Genomic DNA, 25,634 nt, shown 5'->3' with positions numbered 1-25,634 from the left:
ATTTTGAAAGCTGGGAAATACTCATCCAGAGCCAGGAGATACTAATAATTTGAACCTTAGCGATCAAATCAGTGAAACATTCAGACTCTGCCCCATCTGACCTTGGGGTCTCCACTTTACTGTAATAATTCAGAACATCCATGCATAAACCAATTCTGTAACCCATCTCAAAAGCCTGGACTCATTAACTTGTTTTCTAATAAGTCACATGGCGTAAAAAAAAAGAAATTAAATACATGTAGTTCACTGTTTCCTACATCAGTTGTTGTGGAATATCAAGTTGAGGGCTGCAAACCTTTGCTCCCAAGTAAAAATTGTCCTTAAGATACCAGGAGATATCTGAAGCCCTAGCATTAAAGCAGAGGTTAACAATGCCAACTGTCCTAAGCACGAAGGTAAATCATATCTGTTTAGGGACAGGGAGACAATTAAAGATGGGGGAATAAACCACCAAATGAAACTATAGCTTCTTTCAATAGCTAAATTAATTTATTTAGTTGCCTGCTCGAATAAAAGCAAACAACACTTGAAATAAAGTCCTTTGGCGCTTCCCCTTTGCCACTCTATAAAGTCAAAACCTATTAAATGCAATAAAATGTTCCACTGCCCACACAATATTCTACTTGGGAAAAGTATGTGTGAAATGTCTTGCAATAGCTGCAAGTTTCTTAGCTTAAATATTAGATTGCAGTAAGTAACAGGGATAAAAATTTAAGAAAGTTTGAAGGATAAGAACTTCAGAAAGTTTGAGGGGGATCTTAGCATGTTACCTTCTAGGGAAGAATGACCTATATGAAAGAAAATATCATCTTACAGTTAATAACTGTAACCTTGGGAGAAGCATTCAGTTAGGCTTCCTCAGCCACAATCACACTAACCAAGTAGGGAACGTTACCTCTTGTGCTCTGGAGGCAACAAGTAACATAATACCTGTCTGGGTCAGAGGAGGGAGGGAGGAAGAAGGAAGCAAAATGCATTGCCTGAGTTTTGACCCGTGAATGTGCACTAGATTAGACCGTACCAGAACTACAAAAAGCAAGTCTGATAAAAAACCGGATTAAGGAACCAAACACTGTAAATTTCTCCTTCACATGACCACAGATTGTGGTCTCATATGAACAACAACTAAGACCTGTGTAGAAATGAAGAAGAGCAGAGAAATGCACCTATTCAATGTGTCTCCGGCAGTACAGCCAGGGCAGACACTCAGAAGGCTGGCAGTGGAGACAGAACCATCTGCTCTCCTTCATATTGCATACTCCTTGACTATAATGGGATTACTGAGCACAGAAGACAGCAGGTATAATTTATAACTCACCATATGATCTGTGACAAATATGCCATCCCTCTTAGACCTACACACCTATTCAGCATGTCTCCTTACGCTGTAACGTGATCCATCACCAGTCCCATTAAAATGAATAGGAAACAGTCTGTCAGTTAAGATACTGCAAATGGGAATGAGCAAATTCAAATTTAGCCCCATGTTATGCCCTATTTTTAGGCCACTATGCGCCTCGGTCCATGGGTTACATATGTAGCCTCTTAACCTGCTCAGCAAGTAAAACAGGCCATTTAATAGTTATGTTGAGGGTAAGAATAAAGGTAAAATATATTTTAAAAGTTTGCTTGGCTTTAAACAAAGACTTATGCAACTATTAAGTGTTGGGAAACGACGACTTGATGAAAACCTCAGTCGTCATTTTCTAAATTTTATTACTGCCATACAGTTTTGCTTACTGATCAGAGAAAATACACAATGATGTTTTGATAAGTAATAAATGTTTAATTTTTAATAGTTTCTGATAAATCAAAGTGTGGGTGAAAGACAGGTCCATTAAGTTACAGTTTCAGTACTGTTGATTTAAGTAGGGGGTGCTGAAGGAACAACATCAAATAGAACTTGAATATCAAATTAGTGAATTACAAAATGAGGCCTAACAGATTTGTACAAAATATTTCAGAGCTGTAATGATTGCAGCTCTTGTTCTATTGTCTATATAACAGCTATATACCCAATTCTCACTAGACCTGGATATTTAAATGTATTTTAACCAGATTTATTCATAGCTGAGAAATTAAAATTATTTTAAAAAGAACTCTATTGTTCCCTCTGAAAAGCCTGAAAATAAGTTGAACAATTTAATACTACACAACGGTGTATAGGTTCACAAATGCCACATTGATAACATTGCTCTAAATGGCATCTATTATTCCAACCTGAATGAGAAAAGGAAGAGGAAGGAAAACAAAACATTTCATATGCAACCTATGTGCTAGCCAAAATAGCTCTTAATAAAAACTTTGAAGGGTAAGACAGACTATCTATGACATTCTAATGCAACCACAGACCACAGAATTCCTCTAGTAATTCAAGCACTGAAAAGAGTACTTCTTTCCTACTAAGTAAGTTAACATTGCCAACCCCAATAAAATGTTCCTGAAACTACAGCATCTTTTTGCTTCATTTACTTTTTCATTTCATGTACAAGCACTGCTGATGGTCTCAGTACAGCTTGTGAAGCAGGTTTAATTAAAATCCTTTTAGTCTTATAGTGAACTGAGTAGAAAATGGGATAAAATTATTGCAGGGTTTTCAGGTTTTGATACTGGAGGAGCAGTCAGGCAAAAGTAGGATTAGAAACATACACACTACAGGCATCTCCTTTTCTTGTTAAGAATGCAGTCAATAAAACAATATCTGCCTTTTAAATTTTCCATGGTTTTTCATCAGTATTTGTCACTGCATCTTAGAGGGTGTCTTACTGACACCAGCTTCTGATACCACAAAAGGGGAAATGATGGAAGTCACATTGATATCCAGTAGCAAACGATGAAAATGAAAAATGTTACAAGCCAGGACTCAATCCACTGCTGCCTCATTTGGAGCACTTCTCATGTTTCTTCTCTTGAATACTTCTGCTATATAGGATATACCCTATAAATAAACCTATATATTGCACCGATTGGTATGACTGAACTGAATATAAGCATAACTACTGCAGTGACTTTGGAACACATTTGGGGGCAGAGCTGTTGTAAATATGGTTTTGATATCTTCATGGTTACATTCTTACTGAAACATTCAGTAATCCTTAATGAATTTTCTCTCTACATTTCCTAATTTTAATTACTCTCTGTAATCACTTCATTTGCACAGAAGAAATACTATTTTTATATCTGTCCTATTCAGCCTTTGCAAAATGTAGTACCAGTCCTGGAGAACTGCACCTCAGTAAAATGGACAGAAAGAAAATCAAACCAGAAAGAGCTAACACTGAACTATTTTCATCAGTTCATATAAGAACCATGTTCTCACCAGTTTTCTGCTTCAGACTGAAAATATCTTTTTGGAGTTTTAAGTCAATTTATTTATAATAAAATCCCCCTAAATGAAAAGTAAAGGAAACTCCCAAAGGCCATTTATCCGACCGTATGTTTGACAATGCTGGGATTTAACAGCTACCCAGAGTCCTCCTGTCCGTTCTTCCAGCATACCCTAAGATACACTTCTGCAAGTATATCATGAGGGAGAATTTCACTCCATATTCTTTCTACAGGGAAGGACCTTTTTTACTACCATCTTTCAAAAATTATTCTTCATATTACAGGCAAGTGAACTCATGCTAAAACCAGACTTGATTTTAAAACACTGGTAACCCCACATGTCATGCTGCTATTATTTATTATTTATGCAAAAAAATAATAAATTATGAGTTTGACAGGTGAACACATCTACTCTGTGCTCTGTGTAATTGAGAGGGATTTCAAAACTGCGTCATGCTCCGTATAAATTTTTGAAAGGTTACTGGTATTTCATTTTACTATCACTTGCTTTGATTCTGTAGGTGTTCACGTAGCTTTAAAATAGGATAGAAACATTAAACAGAACACTGGACATAAGCCCATTTCAGCAGAATTTCTTGAATGAAAAAAGCTGTTTTTACTGTGAAAGCTGTACAGGGTTGCTTTGAGCAAATGTATTCTCCAAAAAATGTCTTTTTAACTATGCTTGAATATTTCTTTATATCTACACAATCTTTTAACAGCCCCCTAAATGACACAATAAAGAGAAGCTTTAATTAAAAGTAAACATTTTCTTATACAATGCAAAGTCAGTTTTGTGTTGATTACAGCCTATCTGCTAACATTTCAAAACTTTAAATATTTATATCAGTATAATTATAACATTTTAAAAGTCCATAAAAAATCATGTGTCCAGTTATCTGTTGTGGATGAAAAATAGAAACGTCTGTTTTAATAACTTTGGCCATTTAGAGTGATAGCAAATTTACTCCTAGAAAGAAAAGTGTTGGTAGTATCACATCTGTTACCTCAATCCGTGCAATACCGAGGGCTTTTAATCCGGGGTGTTTAACATGAGTAGGCAGTTTGCTGAGGAGGGAAAGCCATCATCTCAGGGCTTCAGCTGTGTGGAATATTTAGAATGATTATTTAAAATCCTTTCATTTGGAGTATTTCACATTGTCTTTCAAATGAACAAAATTATTTTCTCAGAGAACAGAGAAGCATTTGGGATTGCGATTTTCTAGACAAAGCCTCATCCAAAAAACATCCAAGAGATTTCTTAAGTAAAAACCCACGTATTTTATGTGCAACTGCATTAAAACATGTAAATAGGTATTACATATTGCTAAAACATATTCCCAAAACTTGTAGCAAACATTTTGTTACCGTCAGTAGGCATAGCTCTGTACCAAACACAGACACGCAAATCAACACTACTTCAGACAGTATCTTTGATTATGTAGTATCACATAAATTTAAACTAAGAATTAGATATGAGCTGTTATACAAATAATAAAACATTCAAACCAATAGGTTGGTCACAACAGATGACATTAAGATCATTATTAGAGCTTAACTAAACATCCTTATTCCATAATTTCATTCTAAAATCTATGTGCTTGAGCAAAACAGCTGCTTTCCTTTCAGCTGGCCCATCTTCCATGCTCTGACATTACATGCTACAATGACAGTCTGATTGAGAGCAAAAGCGTACAGTACTGTACAATACTGTACTTTTCAGTACAGTAAAACTCACAAAAAGTTTTCATTATCATAAGCAGCTGTTAATGGTGACATAATTAAATGATGAAGCATTTAGGTTACAACTACACTAAATGTGCAGTGGCAGAGCTCTGTGAAATGAAAATAAAGCTCTACAGAGGTGTGCCTACTTTCATGACAAACCAAGATCATTACTTCATTAAAATGATATACTGATGAGTGTAGACAATAACAACAGGGATACAGTACTAGTTAGGGAAAGAATGCAAGTTTCTAGTTCTTTGAAAAGGTTTATTTTTCCGCCAACAGAATAAACAAGCGTTGAGAATATTGTCCGCGTGAAGGTTATGCAAAGACCAAGCAAAAACCTCCTACTGTGAACTTGAAATACAAATTAACTATATTTTTGTGGAAAATAGAGAGGAAGTACAGATTCTTTCCAGAGCCATATGCAATTGAGGTTTTACAATTATTCTCAGAGGTGCAGGTAGTATGTGAAGAAGTAAAGAGAGGTGAACTTCCCTTTGCACAGCTCCATGTGCACACTGTGCTGCTGGTTTGCCTATTTGATGCAGTCTAGTCATTTCTATTTTAAAAGATTCCATCTACAGAGAAACAAATACTTCTCCATTTGGTTTTATATCCAGCAATCATGGTGCTGTGTTTCTGGATTAACATAGAAGTGATGAATGTTTACTCCCGGAATATTATGAAAGTTTTGTCCCTGTTAATATGTATTATCTAACTGCCTTAGGCTTTGGCTTCATATAACAGAATCGACATGAAAGTTATTGCTCCTAGCAAAGTACTGTCTCCTATTATCTTTAGCACAAAGTAGACTGCCGTTATTGTGAATGCGAATTCCAAGATCTCTAGCCCTGAGACATACTATTATACTACACTGATACTTTTCCTCAGAGAGATATAAATACAGTAATTTCAATTAGTATTCCCTTGCATACTTTGCATTTTGGGACACAGTATTTAATAGATATGAATGTTAACAGCATGAAGCTTACAGAAACTGTAATGGTTAAAGCACCACATCTTTTGGCCATGAAAAGAAGTAACAGAAGACTATTATAAGGATGAGACAAGCAACTGTGCAGCTGTACAGATTAATGGTACCTAATCACTTGACAAAAAAGGTGAAACATTTCAATAGCAATTAATATCTGGTCTGAGTTACAGTCTTGCTCCAATATGCAGAAGATCAAGTCCAAATTGTTTGTTTTCTTGAGATGAGTATTTTAATTAGACTAAACTTTCAATTTTTTCCCCAAATATTTAATATGTACGACATCTGAAGCTGCTAAATAATATCCAAGTTTTCCAGATGGGAATACTGAGGCACAAGGCATGTAAGTGATTTTTGTAGCAGTAACTAACTAGCAGAGTCAGACCGGGAACATCCGTACTTCAGAGCTTTCACAGAAATCAAAGACAGAAGGGACCAAATCATCTGGTCTGACATCCAGTCCACAGGCCATTGAATCAGTCCCAATATACCTCAGAGAGGGCAGGAGAAGAGGTGGAAGTAAAAAGGCAGAGACCAGAGTAGTGCAAATAACAAACACCATTCCCAAAATGGCAGGGAGTTGATTATTTGATACTTGTCCAGCTGTATCATACTATTTCCTTTGCTGCAGACAAGGCCCAAAGAAAAAATAAAGGCCCCAGATGATCTGAGAAAAAAAATATGTTCCTGTCCTCTATTTGGCCAACTGTTATCAACACTAGCATATGAACAAGACACAGCAGCTAGACACCTGAGGTATTTTCACGTGTATCTATTTCTAGCTGGGTCTATTCTTTGATGCTTCAGAGAAAATACAAAGCAATAAACTCCCTTGCCCTTAACTGAAGCAAATGGAATAGAGAAATACATTCTGTCTTACGAGAGATGGAGATAAATATTCTTTGTGTATACTTTGAAAAATGTTGTCTCAGTGCAGAGCTGCAAGTATTCTAAGGACATCGAGAGCAATGCAACACTCCTCAGAGCCAACGAAATCAAGGACTGAAGGGAGGGAGTCAGATCCAGAGATTCTGAGACCAGTAAAAGTCTATCACAACCAGCTAGTCCAACCTGAAAGGTCAGAACACAAGAGAAGGCATCTCCTGAACATGTCCTGAACATGGCAGGTAATGAATGACATTATGCAAGCTCAGTCAGACCAAGCCTTGTTATCTACCGAAACCCCTGCTGAAGAACAAGGTTTTCCCTCTTGTTCACCTGTAATCTGACACAATGAAAGTATATTTTGATTCAGGGAAAACATAATATATCCAAAGATGTCCTTTCCTGTCCCCAAGAGGTGGAAGAACAATATTACAATTATACAGGGGAAAAAATATCACCTTGAAAAAAAGGAATTTTTGCTACATGGAAATGTAAGGAATACCATCGTTTCAGTGCAGTTTTAGAGAGAAGGATGGAATGTAGCTTTCGTGCCCTAATAACTGATCTCAAAAATTTGAGATATAAAAAGGGATCACAAAAAATTCTTACTACACGACCATTCGTGTGTGTTTGCCTTAACTATTATAAAAAGAATCTCCTTCTGTTTTTCGAATGTCATTTTTACTTTTCATACAGGTTTTCTCCTTCCAGAAAAATTTTGTTTCCAAATTCCGAGTTCTCACCTTATCATGAACTTGAAGTTCTCCTATATATTAGAAATGATCATATCAAATCACCTTTACTGATATTCATCCTTTGTATTAATTACGTAACACCTCAGGGATTCCCCAGTATCATGCTTCTTGTTGCACAGTTAATATTTTATTGGATTGCAGAAATATGAACTGCAGAAGTAATTTCTGAAAGGTATAAATTTGCAATTAATACAATGTAATAAATAACTTCATTTGTATAAGTGGCTGAATTCAGGCAGCAACATATCTGACAAATATTAAAAAAAGACTGATCTAAAAAAGTTATAAATGTTCATTGGAAATTTTGCTGAGCACTGTAAGAGAGCTATTTAATCTTCTAAGCTAAAGGAAATAATAACAATTAAAAATCCTCATCAGTAATTTTCTCTTTGATGAACACAGCCACAAGATCAACATCAAGAGATGTACTACTCAGGGATCAGTGAAACTCAGAAGGTCTAACATTTTAGTTTATTTTGAATACATATTTAAGATCTTGTTTCTAATCGGCTATTATTTATATACTCTAACAATTAATCCTAGTTACTTTCTAACTGAGTAAACCATGTTGACTCAAAAAGAAGGGAGCATTGTTTACAGAATCTGGGGTTTCTTTTATACATTACTCAAATTTATGAGATATTGCAGGTAAGGTAGAAATCATGATTTTGCCAGACAGGATGTAATATAGGAATAATTTCTTGCATTGCTCATCTCCCTGTTTGTAATAGAACGTTTAAATACTTCAGTTCCATGCCTTGCTTTTTACAGCAGATGGACAGGATGACTTCTTGAGGTCCCTTCCCAAGGCATTTTCTATGTAAAAGTCAGTCTTTGCTACTTACACCCTGCATTTTTAATAGGCAAAAAGAAGGTACTTTTGTTTCCATTTTATGAGCAAGGAATAGAAGCACAGCCGTAAAAGTCTTGTCTGAGTTTGGCATACCAAGAATTCAAATCAGACTGAATTAAAACCCATTCTTCTGCACTTCAGTCCAGCACCTTCACACAATAAAATAATTTTCTTCCACTAATATTTTTACTTCATCTCATGGGAGGTAGCAGAGACAAATTCTAAAGTAGAACTAAGGAAGAAATACAACATGATTTTTTTGTCAAATTTCTGTAAATTTCAAGACATTTCTAATTTAGTTGCTCTACAAGAATGCTCTATGCATACCCTACAACCAACTTAGCAAAAAATTATCCAAGTAGGGCTAACATATGCTCCTAAAAGCATAAGAAATCTCTCAGTTAAAATTCTTCCTGTAAGTACTTTAATAAATCTGCTTGAAAATATTAATTGCTTTTGCTTAAAAGTAATTCACAAAACTTGTATTTAATTTACAAGAGCAACCAACACATCAGTTGCATTACAGCAAAATTACACTAGTTCCAGTTGGGTCATTCTTACACGTCCATTTTCCATTTTGCACGTCCTGCAAAAGAAAGGTTCCATTCATGACAATTCAGACCCTAATCTTCTTCCAACCATATAATTATAGAAGTTTAAGCAGATAAAGGGAATAAACAAACGCTGACAGGAATCTGAAAGAATATAGCATTTGGTCATGACAAAAAGTCAGAAACAGGGAAACCCACTTCAGTCTGCAAAGTCATTATAATAATTTGTTTAGAAAGCAGTGAAGAAAAAAAACAGTAAATACTTTGGAAACTGCTGGATCAATTTGCAAGTGCTGAAAGCACACCAGCCTCAGAGACTCAGGGACATTTGTATTAAGCAAGAGACACACAATTAAGCTGCATCTCAAGCTAAAACCCTGAGGGCTCCACATTTCATTCCAGTCAACTACTGCTGTTTTTTGGCACTATTTTCATTCCAAATATGAGTAATGTGGGCCCTTTAGTCACTATTAAGCAGTAATCTGGGGAAATCATCCACTTCCAATAATCTTATACTCCAATTTAGGGCACTCTGAAACCACATAATGAATAATATTGTCGCCAGTTCTCTCCTATAATGACACATGACATATGCCTGCTATTGCTCTTTTCAAATCAAATCCAACTGTGTTGCTTTTTTTCAGAAAATCCTGTTTATTGTATTCATTTGAGTTTCTTTCTTCACTCATTAGATGAAGAAGTAAATTTCTGCTTCACAAGCAAGACATTCATTGTTAACTTGGCATTCAGAAAGCAGCGCATTCCTTTGCAATCAAAACAAAATTATTTTTTCAAGTGAGTAACACCATGTCAGGTTACAAGTTACTCATGAATAATAAACACTGCATTTCACTGTAAATTAGAAGCTAATAAAGAGAGCTTCCACTGTCCTTGCTCCCCCTCCACAATGGATTTTACCTGTTACTAAGGCCTGCCACTGCAGAATTCGCAAGAATCGTTTCCCTGTTGACAAATGGAGAAAAGCTTTTAAAGCTAAATCAAGCCATCTATCCATTTTTATTTCTTACGACCCTTTTGTTTTTCATAACCATTGGAAAATGCTGGTCAATAACATACACTGGAGCAACGTTCTAAGGAATATAGCAAATTTAAATCTATGCTGTCTATAGAAAAAACCAACAACCTGCAACAAATAAAGAAGCCTTTTAAAGATATGCAAAGATTTCAAGAAGAAAATAGTCTCAGAGATGAAGGTAGAAAGGTTTTGATACTGCTGCTTCTAATAAATTGAAAATTCAACCTTTACCTTACCTATAAAAGATGGCTTAAAGATATACTTTACCAAAACATTGCTTTTCTGTTTTTCAAGTAATCTAAGGCAATGTGAAATACACTGCACTTTATCAGAAATATTCCTAAATTATTCTCTGACTTGCTCTGAAGCAGCATATCTAAGTTTTAGATAACACTGTGGATAATTCCTTATTCATCCCAGGCAAACACAATCAATTGCATTCTAGAAATTCAATTTAAAAGCAATTTATCTTACATTAATATTCCAAATTCACAAGATTTCACATAAAGCTATTCTTGCAGCATAGTAAATTTCCAGTAGACATTATTATTAAAATAAAAATGATCCTGAGCAAAATGACTTGCAAGCTGTGTGGTATAGTCTCCGTCTTTGTAGTATTTACCCTGTATGTGTGGTAGTAGGGCAATCTATGGGAAAGCTGGTGGAAGTACGATTTACATCTGAATTTTAAATAATCTATTATACAAAATCTACATGAAAAGACAACTTTGTCTGTGACCTTTTCAAGAAGCTTTCATCGTCTTACAGACATGCTGACTTATTAGTCAACTCAGAGTTCTTCACAGTAGTAAGTGGTGACTTCCCTGTGGTAGTTAGATGATATTTTGCAAGAAGTGATTGCACGGTGCTCATATATTGTGCTGCTTATTTATTTCTTCTTTCTCATGCTTTATGACCATTCAAGAGGTGGGTTTATTTACCGTGATTAATAAAAATCCATTATGGAGATACCTGGAACTAACAATAACAAAACAAAACATAAGGTTGATTCATTGGTGATCTCACATTTCTTGACACTTTAATCAGGCTGCTATATTTATCCAAGAAGGGGGCAATGGAATTAGAGATCTTAGTCTCATTTCTATAGGTAAACTTTATCACATTAAAAAAAAAAAACACACTGGGATGAAATAGTTAATATACCTATTACGATGAGTGATTGGATTAACACAAAAAATGGTTCTCTGAATATTATCTACAGAGCATCTAATTAATGGTAGACAAAATAAATTAACACTCATTGATATGTGCATAAAATAAAGAAGGGAAAACTGAAAATAATCATACCTAAGTAACACTCATAACACCAGGCTGAAATATGCCTATATTAATATTTTGGTGGTGTAAAAGACATGAAGGTACAGGTGGTCAACACATCTTACAGAGTTTTGAATGTCCTTGGGACACTCTTTCTCATTCAGTAATAAAAGTTGCTGAATATTTTCAGTATTTGAAAACATAATGTCCGCTATACTTGTTTCCCACCGCTTACCATCTTTGGCTTAGACTGATGCTCTTTGTGAAAAACCCCAAACAATCATACCAGAAATCAGCTTATAACTTGTATTGTCACAACTATTCACAATATTAACAGTTTAGGCTAGCTTTTCTGCATGTGATAGCACACACAATTTCTAGGGCAAATTACTTTTTATGTACAGAAAAGGGGTGGTCTTCTCCCTTCAGAAGAAAATGTCAAGTGTTACTCTAAACAGAGGTATGAACTTATCAGAGGTATGAACTTATCAGAGAGTATTGAAAACCAGATATTAAAAAGTATGCCTCTAGAATACAAAAGCCTATGTTCTAATATGCCATCGTATTTTCAGAAAAAAAACGTGCATGGATTGCAAAAACATTCCTGTAATGGTGTTACAGTTTGCTGTTGTCCATTAAAGCTACAAGAGCAAAATTGCATCAGAAAGAAAACCTCAGAGGTAGAGAAGTAGATAACAGTAATGATAAACATAGCATATACAGTGTAGAATAAAAGCCACAACATTCAATTGCAGTGCTTCTATGTGACCACAGCATTCTATATTTCTCATCTCTCAGGTTGAAAATAGAGTTTAAACATCAATTCCCTAAGCTGCAGCATGTTCTCCAGCTCATGCAAAACCAATAAAACTTCTTTAGGTCCAAAACCAGCTTCTATTATATCAGTTCAAAACTAGGGCTTTCTCAATTATATATTCCTTTGTTGTTTTGTTTTGGTTTGGTTTTTTTTTTTAATCTGTTGCCTAAATTTAAACTAGTAGTAACTCCACTATACTCAGCAGACATGTAGTCATGAATTTAGTAGAACATACAAACGAAAAATATAATTTTATGAAAATAGATAACCTTTAATTTTATAAGATATAAAGTTATATGCTTATTTCACTCCTATTGCTACACACCTAGGAGAAATTAATTTCCACCAAGGATGCCGAACAGCCACATCAACTTTTGTAAAACCTAACAATCTAAATTCCCATATATATATATTTTACTGGAAATACATCGGGTATTCCCTTACGGACCAGATTAAGGTACAGTCACACTGCACTCGGCAATTGTGGGAAAACTTCTTAAAACTGTGAAGATAAGAAGCAGGCTGCCATTTCTCTCAATGCCTGATGCACTTTCACAATTGGGGTCTTGTGAAGTTAATTAGCAGGATATCAGATAAAGACTTGCAGTTTACAGGACCACGATTTGATGACCACTGGCTGCAAACTAAGAAGGGAACAGGACATAACTTTTATCATACTTAAATTAATTAGTCAACAGTGTTATCAAAACCACAATTATATTTATAAATACAGACACAATGCCTTTTAAGAGGAATTTCTGGCAGCGCAGAAACATGAGCATGTAAAATCTGCGTCAGAGCTTCAGAAGGGTATTAGATGGATGAGTCAAAAGATTAAATTTGAAATATGTTTAACCAAACGGCAAACAAACCATTACTGATGACCATAATGATAGGTGATCTATAAACTTAAGACTTGAAAATCAGACTGATTTTCTGCCTACAAACATGGCACCTAAGAAATCACTCAAAACTACATAAAACATTTCAAAGCTACAAAGGCTACAAAGTTCTTAACGTCTGAAAGTTTTACGTTCACCTATAAATGCATCGGTTTGCTACCGGTAAACAGGATGAACTTCTCATCTCAACAAAGACACGGCAAATCATAAACTGGAGTTTCTTATGGAAACTCCCTCCATCCTTTTGTAAGTTTTCTAAAACTGAAAATACATCAATGCATTTCATGTTTCATCTTAAGTATACATAATAAAGTTCATTTAAGTAGTGCAACTTCAGAGTTAGCATGACTGTACGTTTTTAGATATGCTTTTTAGCTACAGCAGTGAACACTGGACACTTCCCTGCCTAATAATCAGCAATAGTATTAACCATTTATATATTTACAAAAGAAATCAGGGTCCTACACATGTATAAAGATGTATGTTCAAATCAGGGCTCAAACTTGTTGTAAGCCCATGCACATGACCAATCAATGGAATCAATGTGTTTGAGGCCAGACGCAGAAATTTGTCTCCAGAACCCACATTGAAGGAATGGGGCTTTAAACAATACTGAAAACTTTTCCTCTACATTCTCCTGAGTGATAACTGAGCCCTTTTCCCTTTAAGTCTCCAGTCCTGTGACAGATGGAAAGAACTGGAAGGCAAGCACCGTGGGGTCTATGCCCTGCATGGACTCACATTAGAGAAGCATACAAAACACAAACCAGATAATAACAGGAATCCAGCCTCAGATGGTTTTTGCATATTTCTCACAGTTAATTTGTACACTTATTTTCTGATTTAAGTATTTGTGGTAGATATATTTAACTAGCTTTGTGTATATGATTATTAATGACTTTTACACTACTAACATTTTACCAAAATTTCATCTATGTGCTTGTCAGCCAAAAGTTGTTCTGTTATTCTCGTCTCTAACACTGTAATTATTTGATAACATTTTCCAATTCATTACAGGTAAAATTCACTCCTGCATTTAGGACATAACACCTACAGATCTTTGAGGAAACTGAGTCCCTTTATCACATCATTACAGACACAGATCAAAATTCAATCTGTTGTTACACCAGGGTGACACCTTGAGTGGAATGTTAATCGCCCAGGTGGTGAATGGCCTCTGCTCCCCCACCGAGGTAAGCTCCATTCCAAAAGCACAGCACCAAAGTGTGCATGTAGCATTTCTTACCACATTTGTTACCGCTACAAAACATTCTGGTTTTGGTTTGCAAAGACACGGAAACTTTTGAAATAAGTGATGTTATTTCAGAAAGATCACAAATTTCTTGTTAACTTAATGCTTTTCCCAGTGCCTAGTATTGGGAAAAACACTCAGAACTTTTGACTTTCTACCACTCATCTCTGTTTTTAACTCATAAACATTTCTAAGACCTCTTAGAACTTGCTGCATACTTCCTACACATAATCGTGTGAGCAGACAGTAAAAAAATAAACCATTATACAACACCTATGCCAAGTTTTTCCTACGGAGATAGCTTGATCAAAACTGTACAAAAGCAGACAGAAAGTTTGGAAGTCAGGTTGCACCAGGAACTTACTGTAGAATATTAGATAAATCTTTCATAATACCTATTTGCATAGAATTAGCATTACTAATTACTCACATGTAGGGTTTTCCCCAAAAGATCAACCTCATTAGCTTTTTTATAGATGACCAGTGATGTTAAGTATGAAAGTACACTGTATCTCTGCCAGGTCTGCCACAGCAAGATTACAAAAAATATCAACTGAATTGGGGTACAAACAGAAAAAAACCCCCAACCCAATACAGTGTAATTGTATACTTTTGTTTATTCTGGTTCTGATACAGTGCTTTCAGAATATCTGAGAAGCTTCCAGGAGAGCATGGAGAAATACATCTAGCACTTACTTCAGATGGGTTGTGCTGCTCATATACTAATGACATCTATGAGCTAATGACTCAAGGTATCCATAGGCTCAAATACATTTAAGGCATTTGTTTTTCAAGGGAGGACTGGACAACAAATTTGGACTATTGGAATTTGTATTAAGAGAGAAAGTAGTTCAATGTTAAAGACACTTTTTAAAATTCACACGAAACATAATGTATGCATGCTGCTCAAAAGCCGTATGTAGAAATATAGAGTAATTTAGATAAGAAGGACCTAAGGCTCTAGAAGTTCAGCAATCTCTAGGCTCAAGGATGAACATCTAGATTTAGAATCAGCTCCTGTCATTCCTTCCTCCTTAGCCCCAGTGTCACAGAATGGAGCAGGATAGTCCTTCCTGAGACAATAAAAGGTAAGTAAACTTCTACTCTGGAAAACAAACGTTTGCTAATACAAAGTTATCATCCAGAGCCTCTATTTTGAGAAACTGCTAGGACACAAAATAATTCTGAAATCATTCCCTTTTCTGGCCTTTTATAGAGGAAGTGATTCTATTAGGATCTATCCAGAAGGATTATGAATTTGTCTTGGGACCTTAAAGTGGGATTTTGTTTCATTTGCTACTATTTTCTATCTTACTTGATAGCTGCATTATCCATGTTTCCTGAGTGCTACACTTTCATCCTGTAGGAAAGAAAACAAAACACTTCTGTAGAGATCTGAGCTAGCGCCTCTTAAGTACAGCATTTAATGCAACTACGTTTAACTAAATTTTTCCTTTATTTTCTTCTCCTACAACAGTTATAAAAATTGTGACGATCCTTTTAAATAATGCTCTTCACTAAGTTATGTCCAAAACCCATATAAGCATGCCACTAAATGATCAAAATGTGCTCTGCTCATAGTAACAGACACGTTATTTATATTTACCACAAAAAATGAAGACAATGGCCTGCAAATACAGGCATATAACATCAATAAACATGAATATCACCCCCACAACTATTCAGCAGCAATGTCAGCAGAGCAAAAGTCTGTCTATAAAGTGAAAATAAATGACTTATAAAAGGTTTCACACAGGTATACATTCCAGATTAAAATTTCAGTATGTGAACATACTGGACAACCAGCAGCCCAGGCTGTGTAATCATATGAGCTTAGTTTCTTATGAAACAAGACCAAAATAGGAAAAAGAAAAATAAGTAGACAATTCATGAAGATGACCACTGGGTTCTGATTATTTCTAAGACTCTCTCCTACCTCTTTAAATGCAAACACGAATGTCACAGATGAAAATGTTTTCTGACTCCACAATTTTTTTCTAGTCCTGAATGTAAGTATATAAATATGTAAGTACGACACAACATATTCCAGGGTAGGTAATGACATCTGTAGCTAGCTCTGCCACAATTTTGTCTTGATTTACCCAGGATATGAATAATCAGTACAGATATGTAAAGGGAAAAAGCTCAGAAGTAACCATAGTTTCAGAAGTAACAATAGTTTCAGAAGCAGCTTAAAAATCTGATTTTAGTTTGTGAAGAGTTAGGTGAGGGTTGCCATCTTCTATTACATAGAGTTATTTTGCTATATATTCTAACTGAACATTGGTCAAGTTTATTTTACTTTGTTATAAAGAACACCCTTTGCTTCTCCCAAAGTCTCAAACTCAGCCATCAATTTCTAAAAATTCTAGTAAATAAATTATTTATTTTCCACAAAACAGGAATTGCCTACTTCCCCATAATTTAAAACTGACGTTATTTGCATTTGAAAGTACTTGGTATTTTATATGTGGAATACATTTTATAGGCGCTTTACTGTGCATCACTTCAAAGCTGATTTTTCCTGTTGTGGTGGGCTGACCCTGGCTGGATGCCAGGTGCCCACCAAAGCCGTTCTATCACTCCCCTCTGCAGCTGGACAGGTGGGAGAAAAATATAATGAAAGGCTCACGGGTTGAGATAAGGACAGGGAGAGATCACTCAGCAATTACCATCACAGACAATATAGACTTGACTAGGGGAAAATTAATTCCTGGGCTCAACTTCACTCCCAATTTCTCTACCTCCTCCCCCTGAGCAGCGGAAGGGATGGGGAACGGGGGGTTGCAGTCAGTTCATCACACATTGTTTCTGCCGCTCCTTCCTCCTCAAGGGGAGGACTCCTCACAGTCTTCCTCTGCTCCAGCATGGGGTCCCTGCCATGGGAGGCAGTCCTCCATGAACTTCTCCACTGTGAGTCCTTTGTGTCTGCAACTTCTTCTTTTTAGATATCTATTCCTATTTTTCTTCAGACTCAAAGGCTGAGATTCACTGCAATGACACATTCACCTGGGAAATTAAGAGCTGCTCTACCACTGTGAAAACACAGGAAAACATTCAGGAGAGAAACTTCAAGTTGTCTTTCTTGCATAGACGTCTCTGGTCTAAGACACCTGGATAACCACAGCCACACTCAAAAATTTTGATAAGAAAGTTTTATATCCAGCTGCAGTCCAAGCCTTTCTTTTGTTAAAAAGAGCACTTATCAGAGGAAAACAATATTTTCTATTAACTTGTTCACATTAAAAGCTTAGTACCGTTTTACACACTTAATTAATTAATCCAAGTGAGCAGTACAGTAAGACAGTTTTCCTGCCCAGTTTTAAAGTGGTCCCCACACCCAGCCAGTATTTTTCATTCCGAAGCAAGTTTAAACTGAAGTTACATATACCTAGGGTTTTGCTCTTGCTTTATTTTGCTGTTTCCATGATGTAATTACATTATGGCATTGAAAGCAGTTCAGTTTTGCGCAGGTATTACCATTTTTATTAACCAAAGTAACAATGAGTATATATCATTTACAATTAGTCCCCCTAAGTGTTTATCTAAATACCTCAGAAATTTCTGAAATTAAACCAGTAACAACCAACTATTATTTACTGACATGTTTTAATAAGGTTAGAGCCCTCTATGGTTTATCTTCTGAAATTATTTTACTCTAGCCATTTTGACTGGTGTAAAATTCTTGACTAAGACACATAGCCTTAGTGTCACTCTGAGTAGTGGCTCTTCGTCTTATGATTAATGGGCAGCTCCATTCATTGGGTAATGTAAAAATGCAGAAACTTTGCAAGCAAATTAATGGCCTTCAGAAATCTCAGACAAATTTCACAAATACAGATTTAGCAGCAATGAAGTTATACTTTAAACAGAACAGCACAAAAGTTAGAACAAGTTTAACAAATGTATTCACTATTTTTGCTAAGGAATTATTGTATAAATATTTCAGCAATATCAGTTTTCTATAGATTGCACTCTGGAAACTTGCTGACAAACACTTGGGATATACTGTCTCTGCTGGTATTGAAATCACTATTATTCCACCATAACTGTTTTTCAAACATTTTCCAAAATACCGGTTGCAAGCAACTACAGGCCACATACATTCCCTTTCCATATGACAGATAGATTTGGATATATAGGACCATAGAACCATCAAACTTCAAAATCAGTAATGAAAACCAAGAAATCCCACTAGACAAATTCTTACAATAATTAAACACTTTACAGCAGAAGTTCCTAAATCGATTCTATTGTAACATCACTTATGGACTGATTATTTCATGAAGCCCCAAATGACAAAAAGAACACAAATCTGTTCCAAGGTCACAATTTCACTTATATTTATTATAATCAAGTAAAGTTTCATAATCCTCACTGTGGAAAGAACTGATCAAGGAGAATATTTTCCAAAGTTCTAAGTTTACTTAAGCATCTTTTACTTATGTACATGCAGCCTCCTCAGCAAATCACTGCAGCAAATTTTGTCTGTTTTTTTTAATAACTCTATTTACAATCATAAATACCATCAGCAAAAAAGGGAATTGAAATTACATAGTGAGGAAAAAATAGTCCCTGTTCTATAATACTTGAAAGATTAAAATTGAATTGAAAAAAAAAAGAGGCTTAATATTCTTAGATGTTTATGTTACTACAAAAACACCCCGAGTTTATAAAATCTATCCCATGAGTCATATGCAATTTGTATCGATTTTACTTTCATAAAGTTGCTACCTTTTTATGACGATTTATAAGTAGATGAGTTAAATATTTTAATATATCTATCTGTAAATATCTATCCAGACAACTAGCTATAGGGAAGACAACAAAGCAGCTTTTTACATTTTACAGTAATAAAATACACAGAAAATATCATCTTTTGAGTTATTCCTTAGTCGCATACTTTCAGCTATTGTTAGACTTCAGCTAGAAAGGGCTCTGTATACAGTCTGATATAAACACAGTTTAAAATGTAACAATGTAGTCCACACATACACACTCATCTATTTATAATGTATACTAAAAAGCTTTTAGAATGTATACAACACGAATATTCAAACACCAATAAATTATTTGGTACTTGCAAAGTTTTTAGCATACCTATACAGTGTAGGATACTGCATGGTGGGCTGATCATCATTTTCCTGGCCTGCTGTTCTTTCTCATTTTAGTATACAGCTGCCGCATCAGGCGCCAAACACAAGACATTTTATGCAATGTTGAGCCTAAGAATACGTTAAAAAAACTTGTCCTATAAACAAAAATTACATGCTTCTGATCACTTACATGAGACTGATCACTGGAAAATGAACAGCCAAGGCACAGAATCACATTTAAATATTTACTGGATTTTTTAGGTTTTAAAGGTATGGTCACCAAGAGCTGGACTGAGGTACTTCTACGTCAAATAGCAACAAAAAAGCCTTCAGGGGTAATGCATACCATTTTATCTGCCTGAGTAAATTAAAGTTCTTGAGAAACACCATCCTATAGCACACTTTCTGAATCAACAAAAACAAGGACAAATCTATCAAAACTTCCTTTTAGGATGCACTGATTATTTTATATGGAAAACATTTCCTCAAATTCTCCAAGTCAAGCATCTCTGAATCACAGAATCACCTTGTTAGCCCTTTTTAAAAACAGGCGTGATGTTCCCTTTTCTCCAGTCACTGAGGACTTTGCCTGACTGCCACGACTTTTTGGATATGGTGGAGAATGGCTTAGCAACTACATCTGCCAATTCCCTCAGGACCCTGGGATGCATTTCTTCAGGTCCCATGGACTTGTTTACGTTCAGGTTCCTCAGGTGGTCTCAAACCTGATCTCCTACAATAGGAGGTACATGGTTCACCCATTCCCTGCCTTGAGGTTCAGGGACTTGAAAGACGTGGGAAGAGTGATTGCCAGTGAAAATTGAGGCAGAAAAAATTGTTGAACATCTCAGCCTTCTCCATGTCAGTTGTCACCAGATTTCCTGTTTTATTTATCGGGGGGGGTACATTTTCTTCAATCTTCCTTTTCTGAACCACGTACCTGTAGAAGCTCTTACTGTTCTTCAAATTCCTTGCCTAATTCCAAATGCCAACTGTGCCTTAGCTTTCCTGATCCCAACCCTACACATGCTGGTAATGTCCCCATACATGTCCTTGGTTCCACTGCCTGTGCACTTCCTTCTTACACTCTAGTTCAACCAGGAGGTCCTTGTTCATCCACACTGGTCTCCTGCCTTCCCTGCCTGATTTCTTACACATGGGAATCAAGAGCTCTTGTGCTGTCAGAAAAATGTCTTTAAAAAGCTGTCAACTCTCTTCTGCTCCTTCATCCCTGAGGGTAGTTTCCCAGGGGATCCCGTCCCAATCTTGAGATTAAAACCAAACCAAACCAGTCTGTGCAGTCAAGAATCCAGATGCAGCCAGCCAGTGTCATCTTTAAGAGTTCTGCTTAACTACAGCTAAAGCCAAAGTGCTTTGGTTCATCACTTTCCAATGTAATACACCATGCTGAAGCATATAATCCATTCCATAAATTGAAGTTGATAGGTGCATTTGCCCAGATCTGGTAACGCTTATTCTTGTGCTCACATTAAAGCACAGAAATAGTCACACTGAAGGGAAAGTGTGACTGAAATCCTAATCTAAGGTTTAACTAATACTTGCTATGCACATAAACTAGGATTTACTGGGTTCCCTTTTCATTTACCTTTCATTCCCTGAATTGTCTGAATTTTCATCTTGTATAGTACTCCTTTGTTATATCTTTCCTTCTACTCAACATACGTAGGCATACGTTAGTGAGTTATGACGGGTTCAATCTCTATGAAGTTCCAAAGAGTGCAAGAGCCTGATGACGAAGCTATTCTATTTCTACAGAGCTGATAACTTTCCGTTTACTGCGACTAACTGGATTACTTTTATTAACTTTAAGCATATTGAGATTAAAAAGTTTATCAGTGTGTAACATACATGGAAAAACAACCAGTAACCAACTTCCAACCTCTGTTTATATCTCAGAGATTACATTTTTTTTAAAAATAAGGTATTAACATAGTCAAGAATTAATGATTTCAGGAAAATAAGATAGCAAGATAGCTGTGAATTTTTAGCTATTAATGTTCGGATGTAATTAAAAAAAAACTGAAACAAAATCACCAGAAACTCTCAATACCAACATCACTGTATCACACAGGTTCTGTTGCTTAGCCTAAGCTTCAAGAAATCAAGCAAATTCTAGCTACGCAAACCAACATTGCAAACCTGCTATGCATAAGGAATTTACTTTCATTGTTTTAAAACAGCTAGAAAAAGAAACATGTAGGGTTTTTGGTTTTTTATTTAGTGAATTATTTTTACTTCGTAGATCTTTAAAAGATGGAAATATGACAAACAAAGCTCAATTAGTGTACCTTCAATCTTTTTATTTAACTGATCTTCAAACTTTTCGGATAGACAATCGTTTTCAAGTCGTGCCTTGTTTCTGCCAAGAGCTGCTGTTTTGATTCTCAGGTTTGTTTTGAACACTTTACTAGGAATCACTATTATTTATTGTATTCCCGTGCCAACGGCTACCTCTTAAATTAATGACCTCATAAATGACACATACTCAAATACAAACCTAAATATTAATCAAAAGATTGATATACAAAAAGCAGTCCTGAACATGGTAAATACAATATTACATTTATTGCTGCGTGACCAAATTAAAACATAAGGTATCTCTACAATATATCATACCTTTGCTACCAAAGTAAAAATATATTTATAAATAAAAAGGATAATTTCATAATAATAGTTGTCTTTGGCACTAAGAAAAATACAGATTAACATTTATCATAGTCTGGAGTATCATATGACAGAGGGTATGGTCTAACTTGTAGCCAGCCCAGCAGACAGCATTACTGCATATCCCTAGGTACAACATGGGACTCTGATCCTACACATATTTATGCCCTGCCTATGTATAGGCAGTCTTACTTTATTAATACCATTCAAAGTTAAGATAGGTGTTAAGTTGACAAAGCACCAGACTCATTCCAGCAGAACTGCTTACATTAAATACTTTCTGACAAGAACATTATTTTTAATTGAGATTGAAATAATTGACTTAAGAGGAAGCTTTTTGTTTTCATTACTTGCAAATCTGACTCTGCTTGGTAAAAAATGGGTTGGGTGGGAAGATTCACTCTCATCTTTCCCAGATTTCATAATAAATCACCATCCCTTGGCAATAATTTACCTGTGTCAAGTTAGTATTCTCTAAGTCAGCTGTGCTTTCTAGCCTTTCATAACATAAAATTAAAAACAATACAAATTATTGATTAATGACAAGAATATATATGGCCAGCTCCATCATTTAATACAGGGAAAAAAAAATCCATTAAAAAAAATGGATTTGGTTCAGCATCCATAAATGTAAAATGTGTATGCTTTAGTATTCTCTCAGGAATTTCTGTTTAACCCCCTAGTGTTATACTGTAGTCAGCATTTTTGATTGAAGTTCTGTCATGGTTTGTGTGTTAAACAGAAATGTCATTATTCAGGAAGATGAAAAGTCATAAAGCATAATGCAATTCTGTACTGTCGTAAAAGGGCAATAACCAATAGTGTGAATTCAGTCAAATGACTTGCTGCTAAAATATCATTTCCTTAAAGTGAAATACATCACAGAAAAGAAATTCTCTTATAAAACACCTGATATTTCATGAGTCAAAAGGACTGACCATATTAGCCAAATTATACAGATAATAACATAAAACACTGGGAATCAGAGCTTAACCTTCCAAAGATCATAATATTGCTATAATGCTCAGAAGTCTGGCATTAGAAGGAGCTGAATTACATTCTTGCCAGAATGTAGAGTGATATTTCACACAAATATAGATTTCAGTAGGTGAAATGAAAAGCAGCATCCACAAGTGGCAATGCAACATTAACACTTCTGTACACAATAACCTCAGTAATTATTGAGTAAACTACAGGCAAGTTTTGCTCGTGATTTTCAGTCTATAAATATGATTTTACTCTAAAACAAATTCAGAGATGGATTTGTTGATTAAGGAAAACAATTGATCTGCCTTTTGTGATTCTGTTCCACTATTATTAACCTGAGCAAAACCTGATAACAAACACTGCTATATGACTGAATAATTGTATTCCCATCTGAGGTAGTGCCATTCAGGTAGGGAACTGCATCAGTCCCTGCATTCTCAATAAAGACAAATATGTTCGCGTACTGGGTTTGACTGGGATGGAGTTAATTTTCTTTACAGCAGCCCATATGCGGCTGTGTTTAGACTAGTGACCAGTACAGTGTTTAGACTGCACTGGTGTTTTAGCTATTGCTGAAGAGTGCTAGCACAGCCTCCAGGCTTTCTCTGTTTCTCACTCTGCCCCACAGTGAGTAGAGTAAGTAGGGTGTACGAGAGGCTGGGAGCGAACACAGCCAGGACAGCCGACCCAAGGGATTTTCCATGCCATAGAACATGCTCAGCAATAAAAGCGGGGCATGGGGATGAGGGCAGCCGTTGCGTGGGGACTAGTTGGGCATTGGTCTGCTGGTGGGAGGCCTTTGCATCACTCAGGGTTTTTTTCTTCTCTTTCCTCTGCTTATTATACTGTTAACCCATGACTTTTTCTCATTTTTGCTCTTCCAATTGTCTCCCAGTCCCACTGAGTGAGCAAGTGGCTGGTGGGTCCTTACTTGCTGACCAGGATCAGTCCACCATAGTTTAAAATTAAGACTTTTCAGATGAAAGACCAGTTATGTCACTCTGTGAAGTACAAGCATTAAAGGATCCCTCAATAGAAAGGGATTCTTAAGACTATTTTATTACCTCCTTTACAGATACACGATAATTATAGTTCGGTGATTCAGATATTTGTAGAATATCTGAACAAAACCACGACTGAAAGTATATTTAAAATCTAATAGGAATAAACATGCATGAAAGGACTTAATGAAAGATTTAAACACTTGAAAATGAACACTTGAAAATCAAAATAAGCCAAATAGTTCTGGGATGTTCATTGACGCACTGTTAAAATCTTTAAATGCAATATTTGCATATATGCAGTTATGTAAGTAATATACAATAATAGTTTTAAACTATATATTTCAAAATCATTAGTCACATAAAGCCACTTCATAATGAAATGCAATTGAGAAGAGCTTTTATCCCACACAAAGTCCAGATGACTCTGGGAAGCATCAATAAATACAACTCCTATTCTAGCATGGAAAGTAATTTCACTGACACTTGCCGTGTTTACTTGGAAAGTTATAGGTGAAACTGGTTGTGAGAACCGATAAAATCTTTCTTTGATTATAGTGGCAATCAATACCTTGTTTCGAACACAGGCAAACAAGTTAAATCCCAAGATTTAAAATACATCTCCCTAGAGTCTCTCTATAAGAAATAGCTTTTTTTTTAGCCCTTTTCTTAAGTGCTGCCCCAATAAAAGCAAATCAGGAAAAAGTAGTTCTTAATAAAGGATCCCTGAAAACATTTTCAAAACCATTCCCAAAGCAGAAACCACAGCTCTGATAAGGAGTCTAAAAATTTGCCTGACGCAGTATATTTGCCAATATTCTCCACAAAAAGTGCTTCACTTCCTTACAGTTGCCTCCTCATTAAAGATCCCCTCATGGGAACTCAGACCAGTATCTTTATTCAAGCTGAGATCAGTTTTTGCCTCCTTTTCAGACTGTCTTGAATTTCTGCCAACACAGCAATATTTAGCCAACTAACTTAATATTACTGATTAATGCAAAAAACCTATAGCTCTAAATCTTTTTCATGTATCTAGTATTAATACTTGACAGGAATACCAGAAGCAGTAGAGCCAGTATAAAAAGGTAATGTATATGGGTAGATATTTTCAGGTTTTCTCATGCGTAATTGGTCTTTCAGATGAGCTATTTAGCTAGTTTTCTCTCAGAAAGTGACAGATTGTAACCATCCCGGTTAGGCTGTCCTCCAGTTTAAAAGGGATGTTGTAAAACTGAAGAAGGTCCAACAGATGGCTCCCATGGTGATAAGGGGACCAACGCACGTAGTCGCTGAGGGGAGGTAGAGGGAACTGGCTTGCAGAGTCTGGCAAAGAAGAGGCTAAAAGATAGCCTAACCGTAGCCTGCGATTACTTGAAGAGTAGTTGCAAGATGACAGAGCCAAACTCTTTTCAGCAGCCTAAGATAACGCAACAAACTTCAGTTCAGTAGCTTGAGTCTGGACACTAAGAAAAAGCTTTTCACCAGGT

General features: G+C 35.8%; 1 protein-coding gene across 45 annotated transcripts in view; it reads right to left on the bottom strand.

Moving 5' to 3' along the window:
• The window catches only part of RBFOX1 (RNA binding fox-1 homolog 1), a 908,679-nt gene that overhangs the window by 515,387 nt on the left and 367,658 nt on the right, over positions 1 to 25,634 (bottom strand). For 13 of the 45 annotated variants that reach the window (XM_063342880.1, XM_063342878.1, XM_063342839.1 and 10 more), the window contains one exon: positions 4,335 to 4,429. The exons of the other annotated variants lie outside the window; for them this stretch is intronic. The gene's annotated coding sequence lies outside the window, so the exon portion shown is untranslated. The remainder of the gene's footprint in view (positions 1 to 4,334; positions 4,430 to 25,634) is intronic. 45 annotated transcript variants of the gene reach the window in all.

The sequence above is a fragment of the Chroicocephalus ridibundus genome, chromosome 8 (genome assembly GCF_963924245.1).
Source record: "Chroicocephalus ridibundus chromosome 8, bChrRid1.1, whole genome shotgun sequence".
NCBI classification, from domain to species: domain Eukaryota; kingdom Metazoa; phylum Chordata; class Aves; order Charadriiformes; family Laridae; genus Chroicocephalus; species Chroicocephalus ridibundus.
Note: the sequence above shows the minus strand (reverse complement) of the source record. Positions and strands in the feature narration are given on the sequence as shown.